The 19,804-nt window shown below is 36.3% G+C and overlaps 1 long non-coding RNA gene across 1 annotated transcript in view; it reads left to right on the top strand.

Annotated features, from left to right (window-relative positions):
* Window positions 1-15,267: 15,267 nt before the first annotated feature.
* Window positions 15,268-19,804, top strand: part of LOC118764816 — a 104,119-nt gene continuing 99,582 nt past the window's right edge. Inside the window, exon 1 of the long non-coding RNA XR_005000628.1 lies at window positions 15,268-15,299. This is a non-coding gene — a long non-coding RNA (uncharacterized LOC118764816). The remainder of the gene's footprint in view (window positions 15,300-19,804) is intronic.

The following is a 19,804-nucleotide window of genomic DNA, read 5'->3' as shown; positions in this document are numbered from 1 at the left end:
TGGTTTCTTTCAGCTAACCATATCTGTTCTCAGACCAATCCTCCGCCCAATCTCATCGAATTGATATCTTTTATCTCGTTGTTACTTTATCCATTCATTAATTAATTCCTTCTTTCACCTTATTTTAAACGCCTTCGACTCATTTCATTTTAGTCAATTCTAGTTTTTTTTTATTTTAACAAGGTTTATTCAACTATCGTCTTCTAAAACCACAAGTATTTTTGTTTTCTTTTATGAAGTTCTATTATCTTTCGATAAGGCTTATTGTTCTTTGTTTTTATGTTTGTGCTTAATAAATTCTCCATAGAATATGTTTTGAATTTCTTTTAAACGCCCCTGATATTTTTTTCTATTTCTATCTATATGCCAAAGATCTGTTTGTAAATATAAGTTTCTTTCTTTCCCAGACACTTTCCACATCCCATTTTTGTTAGTTTCTTTTCATCAGTCTTTAATGTGAGCTTACAATCTCGTTTGGTGAAATGAATTATTTCCAGACAATCCTCTTGCTTTCGATAGCTACGACTAAGAATATCATTTCATTACTTAATATATGTTAACATTATTCTTAGCTTTCTATATTGAATCATCTTACTCAGTTTCTCCCACGTTTTTCTTAATAATAATAACAACAAAAACAACAACAACAACAACAACAATAATAATAAATGCGCTAAGGCAGTGCCAAGCAGTGGCTGTCGTGGCTTCTGATCTTAATTGATTGGAAGTGTTATCATGTACATTGTTTTGTCTTGGTATAAAAGATGGGCTACAGCAAATATTCTGCTCAATACCACAGATTTGCTTGTCAGTTGTTTGACCTTAACCAGTTGAGCAGGTCGCTTTGTGGCTGATGATATGTGCATGTCTGATCACGAGCAGAAATAGTGGGAGAGCATCATAGCCATGCATTGAAAGGAATTCTTTGGGGTTCGTAGAATTAACCTTTGGAAACATGTGTTTTGTTCATCATCCTTAAACAACCCTTATCCAGAGACCTTTTGAGTGGGATGGGCTACTCGACCTGAAGAAAATACTAACTGGGCCCACTTGCAAGGTCATGCGTGGTTTATCTTGATGTGAGATCACCATGTCACGCACATGTGGTTGTGATGCATGTGCTTGGTGTTCCCTTATCAGACGGGTAGCCATGATGGGTATACTGGTCTTCGTATATTTTACACCAGTGTCCCTTTGATAACATGTACCGCTCTCTCATTCAATAATAATTATAATTTCTGGAAACACTCGACATGTGTGGAAAAGCTGAGGACGCGTGCGAAATAATTAAGAACAGGATGCCTAGTTGGAAGACACGTATTTTCTGTAACAACAAACATGTAGACGAGATAACAACCAAAAGATGTGTCTTCCAGGGAGATTTTTGTTCACCATTATAATTTGTTATAACCTTTATCCCACTTTCTGTACTTCTATGCAAAGTCAACGCGCACTTTCAACTGAGAAATAATGGACCACGTCGCAACCACTTTCTCTTTATGGATGATTTAAAACTGTTCACAAAATCAGAGCCTTAAAAGATAAATGACAAGGTCACCACTGCATATTTGAAGCGCTTCAAACTTCTCTTGAAGTCAAAACTAAGCGCAAGGAACCTTGTGACTGCTATCAACATACGGGCTGTGGCTGTAGTCCGCGTAATGCGCCCAATCTGAAATGGACACGAGCAGAGATTAACTAACTCGATCACACTAACAATGACAATTCATGGGACTTTTCATGTACAGACATGTTTTGAGGGCTAAACAGTTGGTGCAGAGGCTATGAGCTGTCTATTGAGTCGGAGTATTCCATTGAATTGGAGGGAATTCGGCTTCGTAGTTTGTGATGTCGCTAAAGATGTTCGTATTGTTATTTTTTGAAGTCCCTGCGTGCGAGAATTTGAACCTGCTTCGTGCTCGCATCCCTTCCTATTTGCGGGTAGTAGGCGGAGGGCACTGCAGCGTCTTACAACTCTCTATCCCAAACACTTCTCACCGCCTCTTTTATGTTATTCTGCACGGCTGGTTTCGCCATATTTGTTTTCTTTTTAAATTAATTTTGAAATAATTATTTTAAGATTACAGACCCCCAAGGAGGGCACTAACAACACAAACTGACACACCTATGCAAAGGTGGTGCTATAGAAAAACGTTTAGTAACTAAATAAGCAAGCAACTAACATCTTTTGGAAATAAAATTTTGAAGGCCAGGACGACAACAACAACAACAACAACACGAAATCAAGACAGTAGACTACATTATGTTAGGGATATCTTTAGAAATGAAAGACTCACAGATAGTGAAATAACCGCGATCAAGCACGCAACGGAAAATTACCTAAATATAAGACAGAAAGGAAATAAAGAACCAGACGAAGAGAACAACTTTCCGCAAGTCTCAGTTAAAAGACTGTCATCTGACCAGAACACGCAAACGACTGCAAAAATAAATTGTAATGAACCAGATAGCGAGGAAAGTTATAAAGAAACAATATTTGAAGACTATTTACTTACTGAAGACCATAGAGAGATTATGATAGAAATGAAGCAGAAAATCCTGAATAAGCTTGGAGTTGTAAGACACGCCAATATGCATGATAGAGAACCACTTCATAACCTCTCAAATACAATCCAAAACACAAAACAAATTAAAATTGGAAACTATGTAACAAATGAAATTATACAAGGGCTAAAGCCAGGTTTCACTGAATTAAACGAAATTACTTACGCAGCTGCTAAGACAATTGAAACTAGTTGTATGCCTCTGAAAAAACAAAGGCATACAAACCAGAGAATTCCAATCTGGAAATGGAAAATTGAAAAGGAGATTGAAATAACGAGAGGTAAAATATCGATATTGAATGAACATATTTGTGGAAACTATGTAAAAACCTGAAATGGAAGAAAAATGAAGAGAAAACATAGATTCTCATCAAGAGAACTGCTTTCAGCAAAAGAAACAAACACTACAACAAAATGTCCAAGGAAAAGCTCAAAGAATATGAAGATGTGAGAAGAGAAACAAGTTTTACAAGCAAAATCAACTGTTGACATCCAATGCGAAAACATTCTACAGAGAAATAGGGAAGGAGAAAATAACCGTTGAAGACTCCCCTTCCATAGAAGAAGTTGAAAAAGTTTGGAAAGATATCTGGAGTAATGAAAATACTTACAATGAAAATGCAGACTGGATTAGACGCACAGAAATATCCTACCAAAACTTACCAGAACAAGCGTGAGAAGGCATGACAGTAGCAGACCTAAGGATGAACGAAGGCTCATAAGTTGAAATCCTCTGATAATGATAGGGTGCCAAATTTTTGGCTCGCATTGCTCCCGTGCGCACAAAAACATTAGTCCAGTTATTCAATGAAATTATGAGAGATACTACGAAAACACCTGATTGGTTAGCAAGATACATTCTTTACCCACGACCGAAGAATAATGAAACCAAATTTCTCCCAAACTATCAGCCCATAAAATGTATATCTACCACGTATAAAATTTTAAGATCCATCCTACTTTAGCCTCGGGCCAACCAAAGCCTTATGAGTGGATTTGGTAGACGGAAATTGAAAGAAGCCCGTCCTATATATATATATATAATATATATATATATATATGTGTGTGTGTGTGTGTGTGTATGTGTGTTTGTCCAACCACCATCACTTGACAACCGATGTTGGTGTGTTAACGTCCCCGTAACTTAGCGGTTCGGCAAAAGATACCGACAGAATAAGTACTAGGCTCACAGAAAATAAGTCCTGGGGTGGATTTGTTCGACTAAAGGCGGTGCTCCAGCCTGGCCGCAGCCAAATGACTAAAACAAATAAAAGAATAATAGAATCCTGTGGAGAAGAGTCTGTCACGACATTTGCAAGAATTCAGAGACATAGTTAACATTACTCTCGAATAGTTATTGGCCAGCAGTTGCCTTAATTTTAGTAAGAGTGTAGTTGTTAACGTGAGGCTTGGGATTGTGGACAAAAAGAAAAAAGAAAAGCAAAAAGCGACGAATAAGTAAGGTTGTTTGAGTAAAGGAACATGAGGACAGTTTTCGCTGTTTGTTCTTGGAGAGACAGAAAAAAAAGACAGCACGACTCTAGTGTAGTGGCTGGAGTATGTTGTATGATATAATATATACCAGTCAAGTACACGCTGGGAGTTAATTTCATCGATTTTATCTTTAAGCTGCCACCTATAATTAGGCATAATTAAAACTGCATCCTATAGTTAGGCATAATTAGGAATCATGCCATTAGCAGTGGATTTACTAAGGAAGTGTAAAATTTTTATTCTTTTATTCTTTTACTTGTTTCATACATTTGATTGCGGCCATGGTAGACCACAAGTTTAAAGGGTTTTAGTCAAAGGAGGACATAAATAAATACACCAGCATCAGTAGTCAAGCGACGTTAGGGGGACAAACACAGACACACAAGCACACACACACACACACCACACACACACACACACACACACACATACACACACATATATATATATATATATATATATATATATATATATATATATATGAATATTTTTCAACGGGTACAAATAACAAGGAAAAATATATAAATAGTTACCAGGGTAGCAAAAATTCACATAGGCGCAGACGTCGCTGTGTGGTAAGTAGCTTGTTTTACAACCGCATGGTTCTGGGTTCAGACCCACTGCGTGACACCTTGGGCAACTGTCTTCTACTCTAGCCTCGAACCGACCAAAGCCTTGTGAGTGGATTTGGTTGACGGAAACTGAAGGAAACCCGTCGTATATATATTTATATGTATGTGTATGTGTGCGTATATGTTTATGTGTCTGTGTTTGTCCCCCCAACGTCGCTTGACAGCTAATGCTGGTATGTTTACGTCACCGTAACTTAGCGGTTCGGCAAAAGGAACCGATAGATAAGTACTAGGCTTAAAAAGGGTAAGTCCTGGGGTCGATTTGCTCGACTAAAGGTGGTGCTCCAGCATGGCCACAGTCAAATGACTGAAACAAGTAAAAGAATAAAAGAATAAGAAACGCCAAAGATATTACAGACTATTCATAAAGGTAGAAATTCCTTTGTATAACATGTATAAATTAAGAAATGGGGTCAAACGCAGGTGTTATTCGTTTATATTTCCAACATATGTTTCGAAACAAGCATTGAGATTATTCCAGAGGGAATAAAAATGATGTAAAACTATGCAATCATAATCAATGAAATCATCTCATCGGGGAAAAGAAAGTGATAAAACACACCAATAAGCCATTTGAACCAAATATGATTACCGCATAAATATGTATATGTTGTAAGGAGAACGCTGGCAAGTTAGGAGAACGCTAGCAAGTTATTTTATATAAAACCGTTTATAGATTTAATATCAGATGTAATGTAGAGGAAGAGAAGCAAGAGAAATAAGGAAATTAATAAACCTAGCATTAAGAATTATGATACGTTTTATTTAGGTAATTATGGTATCAATAATATGTATTATGATAATACAAGATATAAATATAATAATAGACTAAAACATAAGTTTAAATTTAATTCATTTAATGATAATAAATTTAATAATATAAAAAATATTAATAAGAACAAAATTTGGTTTGTTATTCCTTATGGAGCTCAAGTTAAAACAAACATTATTAAAGAGATTTTAACTATAATTGAAGTATTCATTAGAAATAATAAAAAATATAACATTTTTTCTAGTAATAATTTTGGAGTTGGTTATTCTCCGACTAATAATGTAATTAACATTATTTCTTCTTTTAATAAATTTAAGCTGAAAATTTTTACAAGATCAAATCAAATACTTATTCCAATATTAATAATAATAATAATAATAATATAATTAATTGTACGTGTAGAGATAAAACTAATTGTAATTTTAATAATAAATGTAATTTCGATGATGTAGTATATAAATGTGTAGTGAATTTAATTGATGATAATAATAGAAATGGTTATAATTTAAATGCAATTTACATAGGGTCGACTTCTAATAAAATTAAATTACGGGTGGCTCAACACATGAATTCATTTAAGAATAGAAATTTAATTAATTCTACTGGCCTTAGTAAATATATATGGAAACTAAAATCTAAAAATATTAAGTACAATTTAAATTGAGAGATAGTTTGTAAGGCAAAATCATATCGAATAGGTAGCAATTTTTGTTTATTATGTACTAACGATTTAAGGAGATAGTATTAACTAATAATAATAATTTGCTTAATTTCTTCGACGATCGAAAAATTAAATGTAGACATAAATTAAATTACTTATAGTACAGAAAGTTAGAGAAAAAATGTATGTTAGTCCTAAGTAAACCTCAAAGGTCAGCAAGTACTTCAGAACCTTCTCCCTCATCGCTCAACAGAAGTAAAATCTCCTGATATCATATCCCACCTTAATGTACAAAAGAATATATTTTTAGATAATGGAGTTGCAGATATTTCCGGAAATAGGAAACTAGCACATCTAGAACATCTTTGATCATAAATCTTTTCGATCAAACGTGATTTGAGGGTAAAGACTACCAACAAAACAAAACAAAAAGCATAAATTATTAAATTATGTTGAGAGGAATATCTTTTGATATTACATGTAGAAAAAACTGAAGCCAAAACTAAAATTACCGAGGTCTTTCTAAAATTTTATTCATGTGCTTGACAACATAAATACAGAAATGAAGAAAAAGAAATTGAATATTGTTTTCAACATATAAACTTAGTCCACGTGTTTAAGACAAGAGAATCTCAAAATGTTACAGAGAATTATTCTTTATGAAAAGTAGCATCGCTTTTTATAACAAATCAATAATTTGTCTCTGAACTCAAAGCGATCTTGAATAAATGATCTAAAGGGTTACAAGCAAATAAACTTCCTGAAAAACTGAATATATCTTTCTTTTATCTTTTACTTGTTTCAGTCATGCTGGGACACTGCCTTGAAGGGTTTTAGTCGAACACATCGCCCCCAGGACTTATTTCTTCTTTAAGTCTAATATCTATTCTATAGGCCTCTTTTGCCGAACATCTAAGTTACAGGGGCGTAAACATACCAACACTGGTTGTCAAGCGATGATAGGGAGACAAACACAGACACACATACATAGATACACACACACACACACACACACACACACACACACACATATATATATATATATATATGTGCATATTTACATAATCCATATACAATTAAGAAAATAAAATGGAGTGATAATGGTTAATAATTATTTTTTAATAAATTGATAATCAGAGTATTTTTGGATGTAGTCATCCCTTTAAGGGGTTAACATATCCTCTAATTAACTTATATATTAACTTAACAACAGTAGCATTTTGTTGCCAATTAAACTTCACTGTGTATATATACATTCATACATACATACAGACATACATGTATATATATATATATATATATATATATATATATATATATATATATATATATATATATATATATATATAATGCAAAATGGGACAAGAACGCAAAACATCCGGACAGCTAGGTGATACAAAAAGGGACAACAAAACATCCAGATAGACGATACAAAGAAAACAAGGACGGGTCATTCGAAGTTTTCTTTCCTCAGTCAAGGACCAGATTATCCTCACAATTTCGGCTGATTATTCTTGAGATTGCTCCAATCTGGCCAGCCCCAAGGAAAAACTAAGCTAAGAGCATTAGATTCCTTGGAAGAAAGCAGCGAATGCATACAAAAACAAGGACGAAAAACGGACAATGTTACACGAATATAAATACAACAAAAATAATAACAGGACATAACAACAGGTGTCTTGCGACAAAAGACGAACTGAATTAAGCTGGCGCGTGTGGAAATGAAGCGTTACAACAGTGATACAAAAGTGATACTGGGAAGAATATCGATGTTTCACGGACAACGGTCAGACCAAGAAAGGAAGAACAGGCTTGGCCAAACGGCTGTCACGTGGGAAGAGAAGAGAGAGAAGTAGAAGCAGAGGGACAGAAGAATTAAGGTGGCGGGGGCAAGAAAAAATGACGGACACAGTGAAGTGAAAAGTAGAGAGAAAAGGAGTAAGCAGAGAAGGCAAAGAAATGTGAGAGAGGGAGAACGAAAGAACGAAGAGTGGAATGAACGAATAAGCGTGAAAGGGCTGATAGACAGAAATAGAGTCGTACAAGATTTACAAAAATGTATACTTTCATATAAGAGACCAAAGTGTACGTACGTCGCTATATATATATATATATATATATATCAAGAACAATCAGCCGGAATTGCGAGGATAATCTGGTGTCTATCAATTCAAAGTCGACCTAGTTAGGATCCATAGACAACTGGAAGCGTTCAGAGACGGCTTAGCAAATTAGCCCATCAGACGTTGTCGGGTGTAATCGTCAACAATCGATGGTGGATTGGCTTGGAAGGAGCTATGAAAGTAGATGCGTTAAGGCTTAGCAGGGAATTAACATTAAAAGAATCTTGAATATAGGAACTCATAGTTTGGAAACTAGAAGAAGTACTTAGTTGAAGCATAGCAAATTTGACTCTTGATCAATTTCGCAATGCCAAGCACGAAAGTCACTTTATCAGAGTTAGAGAGCGTGCGCTAAAAAAACGAGATGATGAAAACCGTTCGACAGATCCGTGTAGCAGAGACGCCAATGTGACAACAAAGCTACAATTCAGACTGAATGGAGAGAAGTGGGATACCCGCCTGATGTACCCTTGGCGTTTGGTGTGTCCAGGATGTGTGGGGTTCTTTGATTGGCGTTAGGTGGAGCCCCCCACCACCACCTTTGGGGGACTTGTTTGTTACTCTTTACATGCATTACATGTAAATCCCCACTGGCCTTTGTGCTGTATCCTTTCTTTGATATATCGTCCCAGACTGTTCTTTTTGTTGACAACACAAATCTTGCATCCAATGAGGCCTCTTCCACCACCCCTGTTCCTAGGCACATGCAATTTGTAAAGTATTGTTTTGGGGGAGTAGTTGCTTGTTAATTGTCATAACTTTTCTGATTTTCCTGTCCATCCCCTCAAGTTCGTTCTTTGTCTGTCTAACAACACCTGCGCCATTTTGCATTAAGGAAATAGCCCATGTGTTCATTACCTTGATCTTCTTTTCCTTTGGCCTACTTACTATAACTAATTTGGTTCTTCTGAGATATTTTCGCCTAAAGCTTTCTTTCATTTCACTTTCCTTGATTATGTCGTATTTCAAAATCCCCAGATATCTATATCCATTAGTTTCGATATCCTTGATTTTCTCGCCATTGGGTAGCTCTACACCACCCGACGACACTATTTTACCATTTTGTATTAGAAGTATGCCACACATTTTAATCCAAATTCCATTATTATTATTATTTATTATTATTATTATTATTATTATTATTATTATTATTATTATTATTATCATCATTATCATTATTATTATTATTATTATTATTTATTATTATTATTATATATTATTATTATTATTATTATTATTATTATTATTATTATTATTATTATTATTATTATTATTATTATTATTATTATCATCATCATCATTATTATTATTATTTTACCATTTTGTATTAGAAGTATGCCACACTTTTTAATCCAAGTTTCATTATTATTATTATTATTATTATTATTATTATTATTATTATTATTATTATTATTATTATTATTATCATTATTATTATCATTTTCTCTTTACCACGGGTTTTGTTGGAGCTCCTGTAGTCTTACTACCTGCAGCCTACGGTACTATGCTATTCGTTATTTTCAGCTATCTAATACTTTCCTGATTATTCTGGTCGTGCACAGGAGGCAAATCTTTTGTAACAGTTCTACTGGGTACTCTATTCCAATTTCCTTTATATTCCTCTTGATACCTACTCATACTGTTCCCAAGGACGCAACAATAATTGGCACTATCTTCACCTTCTTCATTTACCACAGCCGGGCTATTTCGTTGTGTCTATCTATCTTTTCGCCTTCCTTCTTGACTATTCGTGGGTCAAAGTGGCATGCAAAGTCAACTATATAACATATGTAGTGCACCTTGTCCACAACCACTAGGTCCGGTCTGTTATGATCTAACACCTGATCTGTTTGGATTGTGAAATCTCAGAGGAATTTCCTAGTCTCCGACTCTGCCGCTATCTGCGATTTGTGCTCATACAACGTCTTGACTCTCTCTAGACCTCACTTTTCGCAGACTTTCCAATGTAGTACTTTTGATACCTGGTCGTGTCGCTACAACTTGAAGTGGTTTTGGTTAAGTCTAGGGCATTCGTTCGTGGTATGGGCAATGGTTTTATCCACTCTGTCGCAGATGCGGCTGTTGGGTATGATGGAAAGTCTCAGTAGAGTAAGGTGACACTTGTTTACTGATCATGCTTCTAGAACCCTGCGAAGAATTCTTGCAGTTCCAAACAATATTGAATTGTGTAGGTGTTCTACCTTCATACTTGCACCAATCTTTTTCAGCCATGCTGGTAATTGAGTGCTGATACTTCAAAGTGCATCAATTACTATTGATACTACGTCTACTGATTCAGTGAAATACGAAGGTTGCTTTGTATTTCCCACTTCAAATCGTCATAGTTGTTTATTTTATCTTTTTCTTTCACATTGATCATGTTGTCACCTGGGCATGCTTGGTCGATTATCATACATATTATTTCTTTTTTATTCAGCACAACCATGTCCGGTTTCCGATGTCTGGTCGGATGATCGCACTGGATCATTGCATCCCACAGGATTTTGCAATTCTCATTTTCAGCGAATCCTTCTGAAGTTTGCTCACATTACGTCTTTACTTTGCCGGTCGTTATTCCCACAGAGCTCCCAATGGATCAATCTTGCCACAATGTCATGGCGTCTTTTGTATTCGCATTGTGCTAATTTCGGGCATTCGCAAACTATGTGCCACACTGTTTCACCATTCTACCACACATTCTGCATTTGTTGCTATCGGTAGTGTCTATTCTGCACTTCATATAATTGATCTTAACATTTGTTCCTGAGCTGCACATATGAGTGCTTCTGTCTCTATCGTCAGGTCACTCCTCCTCATCCTCTGTATCTGTCTTGGCGTTCACATCTCTTGCAAACTGACCGTACATTTTCTTTTCTTTCCATGCTTTTCCTACTTTTTTGTTTATTTCCTATTTAAATTTTTCTTTAGTTACACAATTTTCAGTGTTGATGACGCCAGTCTTTGTGTGTTTGAACAGTGGTTCAACGGCTGTTTTCCTCTGTTTCGATACAGTCCTGGCCACTGATTAAACCTCTCCCACTCTTTCTTCTGGACAAGTACAGCCTATCGGTGTCAAAATTACAGCTTGTCGGTGGAATGCTCCGCGTACTGTCAACATATTTCTGGGCATGGTATCCATTTTCTTCTTTTCTCTCTTCTGCCGTTTTATAATTCCGCTCTATACCGAAGGGATACTATCGCCCACGTATTAACTACTTGGACTTTATTCCATCCAGTCAATTTTGAGTGCAACACCAACCTTACCTTAGTCTTCGAAACTACTCCATCCTCAGTTGTCTTTCATTTCCTTTTCCATTATTTCGTTGGATCTAGTACACCAAGGTATTTGTATCCTTCCGTTTCAATTTGCTTTATCGAGTCCCTATTCGGTAATTCTATGCCTGCTAGAGATTGTACTTTGCCTCTTTTTAGGTAGATTATTCCGCACTTCTTGAGTCCAAATTCTATTTTAATATCAGTACTAAAACAGTGGACCGTGTTCACCAAGGAACTAATTTGTGTCTCGTCTTTGTCATACAGTTTCAACTCATCGATGAAGAGGAGGTGGTTGATTGATTGGGATTTTTCCTTTAGTTGTTACCCCATGTTCATTTTCCTGAGTACCAAGATCAGGAGTATCATGCAGAGAACAAGAAGCAATGGAGATAGGCTATCACCTTGGAAAAGGCCTCTTGTGATACCCATGGTGGCTAAGCTTTTCCACAAGATGTCGGTTTAGTTTTGCATCCCACCATATTTCTCTTCAGGAAACATATTACATTCCTCGCAATTCCAAACAGATCTAAACACTCGATGATCCACGAATGTGGAATCAGATAAGCTTTGCGATAGTCATTCCAGGTCATTTCCAGATTTGTTCTCCTTCGTTTACAATCTTGCATTACCATTTTGTTTATCACAAGTTGAACTTTGGTACCACTGCATCTCCTTCTACAGCCTTTTTGTTCCAGCAGTAATAAATCGTTCTCATCAAGAAATTTATACAATTATTCTGCAATTCTTCCTGGCAGTAACTTCCACATTAATGGGAGACAGGAAATTGGTCTGTAATTGTCAGCAACATTTCCCTTTGATGCATCCTTCAGGCACAACACCGTTCATCCTTTTGTCAATCAGTCCGGGATTTCTTCATCTTCATTAATCAATGCATTAAATTGCTCTGCGATCAATTTATGGCAACTACTGAACTTTTTTATCCCAAATCCCTTATACTGCTGGGGATAAGAAGCTGTTGGCTTCAGGCTGCACAACCATTCAGCTGTAGTATTATGTTGTTCTTGCTTACTCCATATCTTGCCCCAGAAAAGTCGACTTTCATCAGCATCAGGGACCAATCTTTCACTAATCTTTTGGTAAAATCTTCTTTCGTCGGTTTTAAACAATTTGTTTTGCTGGTATTGCTTAATCCGTTGTTTAAACCTAGTTAGCTTTGCTTTTTTTCTTTTTCTTTCTTTTTTTTTTGCATGTATGCACTGTTTCAGTTCCTCAGTTACAACACTCAGGCCTTTTGTATCTACACCATATTTCTTCCTAACTTTTTCGAATTTTCATTCATTCAATTCTCCATTTCTGTTCCTGAAAAGTATTGTCACTACACTGTTCAAGGAGTTTATATCTTCAAAAATTCTCCTTTTCAATTCTCCTTTTCTATTTGACGCTGTTCTCAATCCCGTCCTTTCCGCCACAATCCTACTAGCAGCTTAATCATATTATGTCTGTGTGATGTTCTTTGTTTTAATGTGTCTCAGTACACTATTAACTTTACTCGTCTCTTGATTTAGTCTCCATTGGTTAGCCTTCTTAATGTCGCTCTCAAATTCTGTCCCTACTGCATTTAATAGATAAAAAATTCTGTCTTTTATTAATCGACCTTCATTCTTTGAGTACTCGCTGAAATCAATTCTTTCACAATTCTCGGTATTATATTCTTACGAACAATTGTCCATCTCTTCCACTATACCACTTTCGTTTCCCGCATGCCCAGCATCACCCGATAACCGTTTTTAATAGCTTCTAGCTCCAATTCTGTAAAACATCCATTCTTTCGTATTGCTCTTGCTTGGTCATATAATCTCTGTTCGGTACTTTCGAACAGTTCCATTGCCGTCCATTCACTGTGCATTCGTTTTTTGTACCCTCTGACAGGCACGCCATTCGCATACGCTGGTGTGCTCCCGTAGTAACACTCCATAACCATTATGCTGAATTGTTTACTTCACTTATGTCTTGTAGCATGGCTAGCAGTTGCTGGATTACGACCAGACCCACCCTGCTGCACAGTGGGGCACCTGCTGAGTGCAACACCTTCACCATTGGTTCCAGTCCCGTTCACACCGTTATTGTCATCTATTTTGCTTGGCATTTACACTCACAAATGAGGTGTGTCTTTAGGTTACTGCCAACCGATATTTTTATCGAGACATCATCTCTATCAAGGTAATCTACCAAGGCGGCAAGCGCCTTGCTCCCCTGGTTTTGAACTCAGAGTATTCCTTCTCCCAGGCTGCTTGCCAACCAAGGCTAACCAGTACAGCCTACCCGGAGCACTGGTTATTTGAAGGCACCTAATACATGACTTTTTCCACTCTTCTGTTCGTTTGACGAAGGCGTCAGGCTTAACAGTCAGAGAACATGCCTTGCGCAGGCCATTGGGGGCATTTTATAAGTGATGGGCGCTCAACTCCCCTCACATACCCAGGCATTGACAGAAAGGAAAAAACTAAATAAAAGAACAGAATTGATATAAATAAGTAAAAAATATTAGAAGATATGTTTTTAAAATAAAATAAATGAATAAAATAAATAAATAAATAAAATAAATAAATAAAAGATATAAAATAAAATAAAAATGAAATAAAAAACAAAGCTAGTAGAAGATATATATTTATAGAGAGAGGCAGAGAAACTAGATAAAAGGAAAAGAAAACCAAGATCAACTAGGTGGGGGGGAAAGCTATTTAACACAGGTCAGTATAATGCATTCATATTGATAGGGAGAGCATGACTGCTTAGGAGTGGTTGTAAACACTGCAGTGAAGTAGATAGATATTGGACATCAGGGAAGATGGAAGAGGGGGTGGTAAGGGCGGCTGCATCACCGCCGAGAGAAGGTGCCTACTGCAACGTTCCTCACTGCCCCCTTGTAAATTTAAGATTTAGCGAAAGAAGGAACAAGAAGCGTTAATCTGAATCTAACGAAAAACTAGCTTGCTGTTTGAATTCGGCTGTGAAAGTATGATTTCAGCTGAAGACTTTTACGATGTCAAGAAGTAATCTTCAAAAGTAGTGAAGAAAGTGACATAGAGAGAGAGATAGAGAGAGTGGTGATAAAAAGACAGAGGGACAGAGGGAGGGGAAATACATGTGCTTTAAACAATAGGTTCAATACTGTAGAAGTCAGAGTGTTTCAGATAGCTGACTTTCATATCACTATGAATGAATAAAAGTGTATGCTTTATGAATTTAAGCTTTAAGCAAGGAAGGAGAAGCGTTTTAAGTTAATCTGAATCTAAAGAAAAAACTAGTTTACTGTTTGAATTGGTCTGTGAAAGTGTGATTTCGACTGAAAAATTTTACGATGTCAACAAGTAATCTTCAAAAGTATAGAATAAAGTGATAAAGGGAGAGAGAGGAACAGAAAGACATAGAGTGGTGATTCTACAGCGGACACCCAGGAACGTTGACGATAAAAGCTTTGATGAAGAGTTACGTCTATTGGCTGACTATGGACCAGGATATCGAAAATTTGGTGAGACCTTGTCGAGGTTGCGCGCTCGCGGCCAAAGCCCCATCGATAAAATATCAATCATGGCCGGAAACTAAGAACCCATGGTCTAGGTTTCATATCGACTGTGCCAGACCGGTGAATGGTGCTTACAATCTAATCGTAGTAGACAGCTGTACAAAGTGGCCAGAGATATACAGGTGCAATAAACCAACCGCCAAGACAACTATAAAGCTCCTATATGAATTATTTGCGCAATGCGGTGTTCCAGACACATTAGTTTCTGATAATGGAACGCAATTCTCGGGGTATGGATTCAAGAACTTCTGCAAAACGCATGCGATAAAGTATATTTTCACTCCACCTTACCACCCGAGATCAAATGGGCAGGTTGAAAAATTCGTGGGCACATTCAAAAGAGCGTTAAGAAAAGCTAGGAGCGAATTAAGTAACGAGTAAGCACTAGAAAAATTCTTAAACTGCCAGAGAAAAAAAAAGAGGTAAAGGAAATATGAAAGATGCAACGAAATATTTCAAAGTAGGAGATAAAGTGCATTTTAAAACCGACAGAAATGATAAAGAAGGCTAGTGGGATGGACTTGTAACCAAAAAGATAGGAAGTTATAGGACCACGGACTGTATCAAGTTAAAGTACCACGCTGGGAGCAATAAGAGACTCTTAGATCAGCTAAAGAAGAACCATACCGAAGAACAGAGAGAAATTCATATGGAAGTATTTTATATGTATTCGATGTCCCAACACCGAAAGTAATGGAGCCCCATAGAATCAGCATGGCAAAACGGAAGCCGACCGAACAACTTGAGATAAGGCCCAAGGGAAAAACATACTAAAAAAATGAATAATTTTTTTATTCCTTCGGAAATCGAAATCTCAAAAAGGGAGATGTTGTGGTGAGAGTACGACAGCCTCAGACGAGAATAGACGGGACCCCTACATATAAATAGTAGCGGTCTGACGTAGACGGCGATTCGTAGTTTGGACTTCGAAGTCCAGGTACAGTTTACAGTTCGAATTAGTGTGTTAGAAATATTGATTGTTGGTTCGTAAAGATTGTTGGTTCTTTACGTATTTGTTACTGCCGCTGTTTCTATTTTGTATTGTTTATAACACTGTTACAATGTATTCTTAATCTATCGTCGACAATATCAAGCGTACTACGAAATTGGAGGCATAAGGATATAACAGAGAGTGAGCCAGTTTCTAATCTAGATCCAAGGCTCCTTCATTGAAATTTTAACATCAACAGAGAATTTTCGTATGTATGCGTATGTGCAGATTTGTATGTTTTGTTTTATATATGTATTCTCGTGCATATAGTTGTATATATGTATGTATTTATGTATGCATATTGTCTCCACATTGTGTGTCTGTGTGTGTCTGTGTATGTGTATGCATTTATTTACAAAGCAATGCTAACAACCTGAGAACTTAAGAGAAAAATAGTTAATTTGTAAAGAAGCGCTGTGTAGTTTTCCCATTCGTTTACTCCAGTACTCCAGTTTGTTATGAATAAGTTAAAAGTTTTTCTCCATTTTTGCAATAAACGCATTTCTATCGATTATTTTATGTTGTAATTGCTAGATTCAACGAAAATACTGGCAAATTTTTAAATAGTTTTCTTTTGTGTGTATTTTTCAGATCAGGCTAATTACTAACATAACAAACATATAGACTGGGTTTAAGCGAACCATTATATAGTAAGTAGTAACATTTCCATTTCTGCACTTAGTCAATGAAATTTCAAATTGTATGCATTCATATGAGAACTATATAAAGAGCAATTCTATTAAATTCTAAGTACGCAAGTCTGTATTAACTTGTTCAAGTTTGATAGTTAACAACAGCGGTTATGATTGCCGCATTTCTTCATTCGGTATTTTAATCTCAGCGAAAGAGACGTCAGAGAAAAGAACGGGGAACAGAAGTGAAGGGAGGAAATATAAGGAAGCGAAACTGAGAGAGCAAAAGAGCATATTGAGAGTAAGAAAAACGTAGAAGGAAACTGAACATGGGAATATTTGCATTTATCTCCTTTGTCAAGACATAATGACAACTCATGATATTTGTCAAATTTTGGAGAATTCAGATTGACTGATACACTGTTGGACCTCAATATTCTTATGTAAATTAATTGATCAAAAATACTGGAATAAAATAGATTAAGCATATCCTTTAATAGTATTTATAGTTCACGATGTAGTAGTGTAAAAATATTAAAGAATGTTGTCCAATGTTCTTCTAACTTACCTATGCTCAGGTTGAAATGAGTCAAAGTCAGAGATATGCTCAACACAACAGAAAACTTAGTTTGAAATGAGCTGATTCAATGAATCATTTCCAATCAAGACACGGCCAATACCAACCCAAAATCCACGACAGCACCTCTATTAGAAATAGCAGTCTTGAAGTCACACCTTAACGTGTTAAAAAATGTTTTGGAAAGCATAGTAATAGAAACACGAAAATCTGCCATGGGCATAGCTTGAACGCTTTTCATCTTCGGTATATTTCATGAAAGCTGACCGGAGCTGAACAACTATAAGTAAACATGATCTTCAAGGCAATTTCCGAGTATATGGATATTATCAATGTGTACAAAATGTAGGTGTTAGTTATGGATTCAGTGTTCAGTTATACTGAAGGAAACTAGACTTATGAACTGGGTCAATTAAAACTACCGAGTTGTGCTTCAGTTGACAATTTCTGGGGATGGAAAAATGTTAGGGTATGGGGCAAAATGACTTAGTTCTTGTTATTTACCTCCTTTAATATTAAGGAAGGCAAAGACAGGGTATCAGTTCAGAAATAGTAAAGGAAATGGTTAATGTACATGGATGATCTGAAACTTTTTAGTAAGAATGAAAAAAAGATAGATTCCTTAATACAGACTGTAAGACCCTTCAGCAAAGATATACGCATGGAAGTTGGCATAAATCAGTGTGCAATATTAGTCATGAGAAGCAGACAGATAGTCAACAGCGAGGGCATCCAATAACCAGATGACCAGGCATTAAAATCATTGAAAGGAGGAGAGAGTTATAAGTATCTAGGAGTGTTAGAATCTGACAGAGTACTAACTATAGAAATGAAAATGGAAATTGAGAAGGAGTACTACGAGGAAGCTAATGAAGTTAAAGCTAAATGGTCAGAATCTAGTGAAGGCTGTAAATCCTTCGGCAGTATCATTACTTAGATACTCAGCAGCTTTTGTAGATTGAACAAAAACTGAATTAACAAAGCTAGACAGAACTAGGAAGGAATTCAATGTGAATGGAAGACACCACTCAATGGCAGGAGTAGCAAGATTATACTTACCTGGAAAGAAAGGCGGAAGAGGGTTAATATCAGTAGAAGGCTGCGTGGAGTTAGCTAGAGTAGATATAGATTCATATGTAGGTAATAGTGAAGAAAATTTATTAAAAGCTGCTAGAGTCACATCAACACATGGGGGAACCAAAATCCCAAATGAAGTTAAAAATCAGAAAAAGGAACAGAAACTATCTGACTCGCAGAAGTCGTTGCATGGTAGATTCCAAAAGGTAGTTGCAGAAATGAAAGCTGAAAATGGAGACAGGAAGTTTGTTAGTAACTGCTGAAGATCAATCAGATCAATCATTAAGGACTAATTGGATAAAAGCCAAGACAGACAAAAATCAAGTAGATTCTCAATTTAGGTTATGCAAGTCAAAAGAAGAAAGCGTTACTCAGATAGTAAAGGAATGTAGCATGCTGACACAGAAAAACATGACAACCTAGGGAGAGTAATCCACTGGGATTTATGTAGAAAGCTAGAATTTGAACATATTAATAGATAGTATGATCATGAACCTAGTAAAGTACTAGAAAGTAAGAAATACAAGATGTGGGACTTAACATTCAGACTAACATAGCAACAGAAGCTTGAAGGCCTGATTTGGTGGTAGTAGTAGTAGTAGTAGTAGTAGTAGTAGTAGTAGTAGTAGTAGTAGTAGTAGTAGTAGTAGTAGTAGATAAAGAGAAGAGAAAGTGTCAGATAAATGACTCTGCAGTCCTAAATGATGAAAACTTCAATACGAGAGATATACAAAAATAGTAAAGTACCAGGACCTAGCCATTGAATTACAGATACTATGGAAAATGCAGATAAAATGTGCATTGGGAACTATCCCTAAAGGTGCATTGGGAACTATACCTCAAGCTCTAAAGAAATGGATGGAGGAAATATGCATTAAACCCAGTTTAGTGCAGCTCCGGAAAACAATGTTATTAGGAACAGCTGTTTCTCTTCTTTTCTTCTTTGCCTTTTAAGGCGCGGATTGGGAGGAGCAAGTTTACATTTGACGCAAGTTTACAATTGTGTTGTCTTTCGACTGCATAGGGTGTGATGTGCAAAGAAGGGAACGGCATACAGTTCTCTTTAAAGGCATCTATGTAAAAATTTCCAAGTTGGAAATGAAAACTTCAAAATTTTCAATGAGAAATTCGCCCTAAAAGGAGAAAATTCCGCCTAACCAATTAGCTCAGCAATAGCCCAGTCGGCTTGGCTACATAAATATATAAATAATAATAATCCTTTGTACTAAAGGTACAAGGAGGGGACAAGTCGATTATATCGACACCAGTGTTTCACTTGTGCTTGATTTATCGTCCCCGGAAGGATGAAAGGGAAAGTCGACCGGGGCGCAATTTGAACTAAGAAGAAGAAGAAGAAGAAGAAGAAACAACGAAAGCTATAAAACAAATGAAATCCAAACTAAAACTGGACAGCAACGAATCATGATAAAATGATGGCAAGAAAAGCCCCTTCATGGC

This window comes from Octopus sinensis, linkage group LG9 (genome assembly GCF_006345805.1).
Source record: "Octopus sinensis linkage group LG9, ASM634580v1, whole genome shotgun sequence".
Lineage (NCBI taxonomy): Eukaryota > Metazoa > Mollusca > Cephalopoda > Octopoda > Octopodidae > Octopus > Octopus sinensis.
This window is presented reverse-complemented; position numbering and strand designations above follow the sequence as displayed.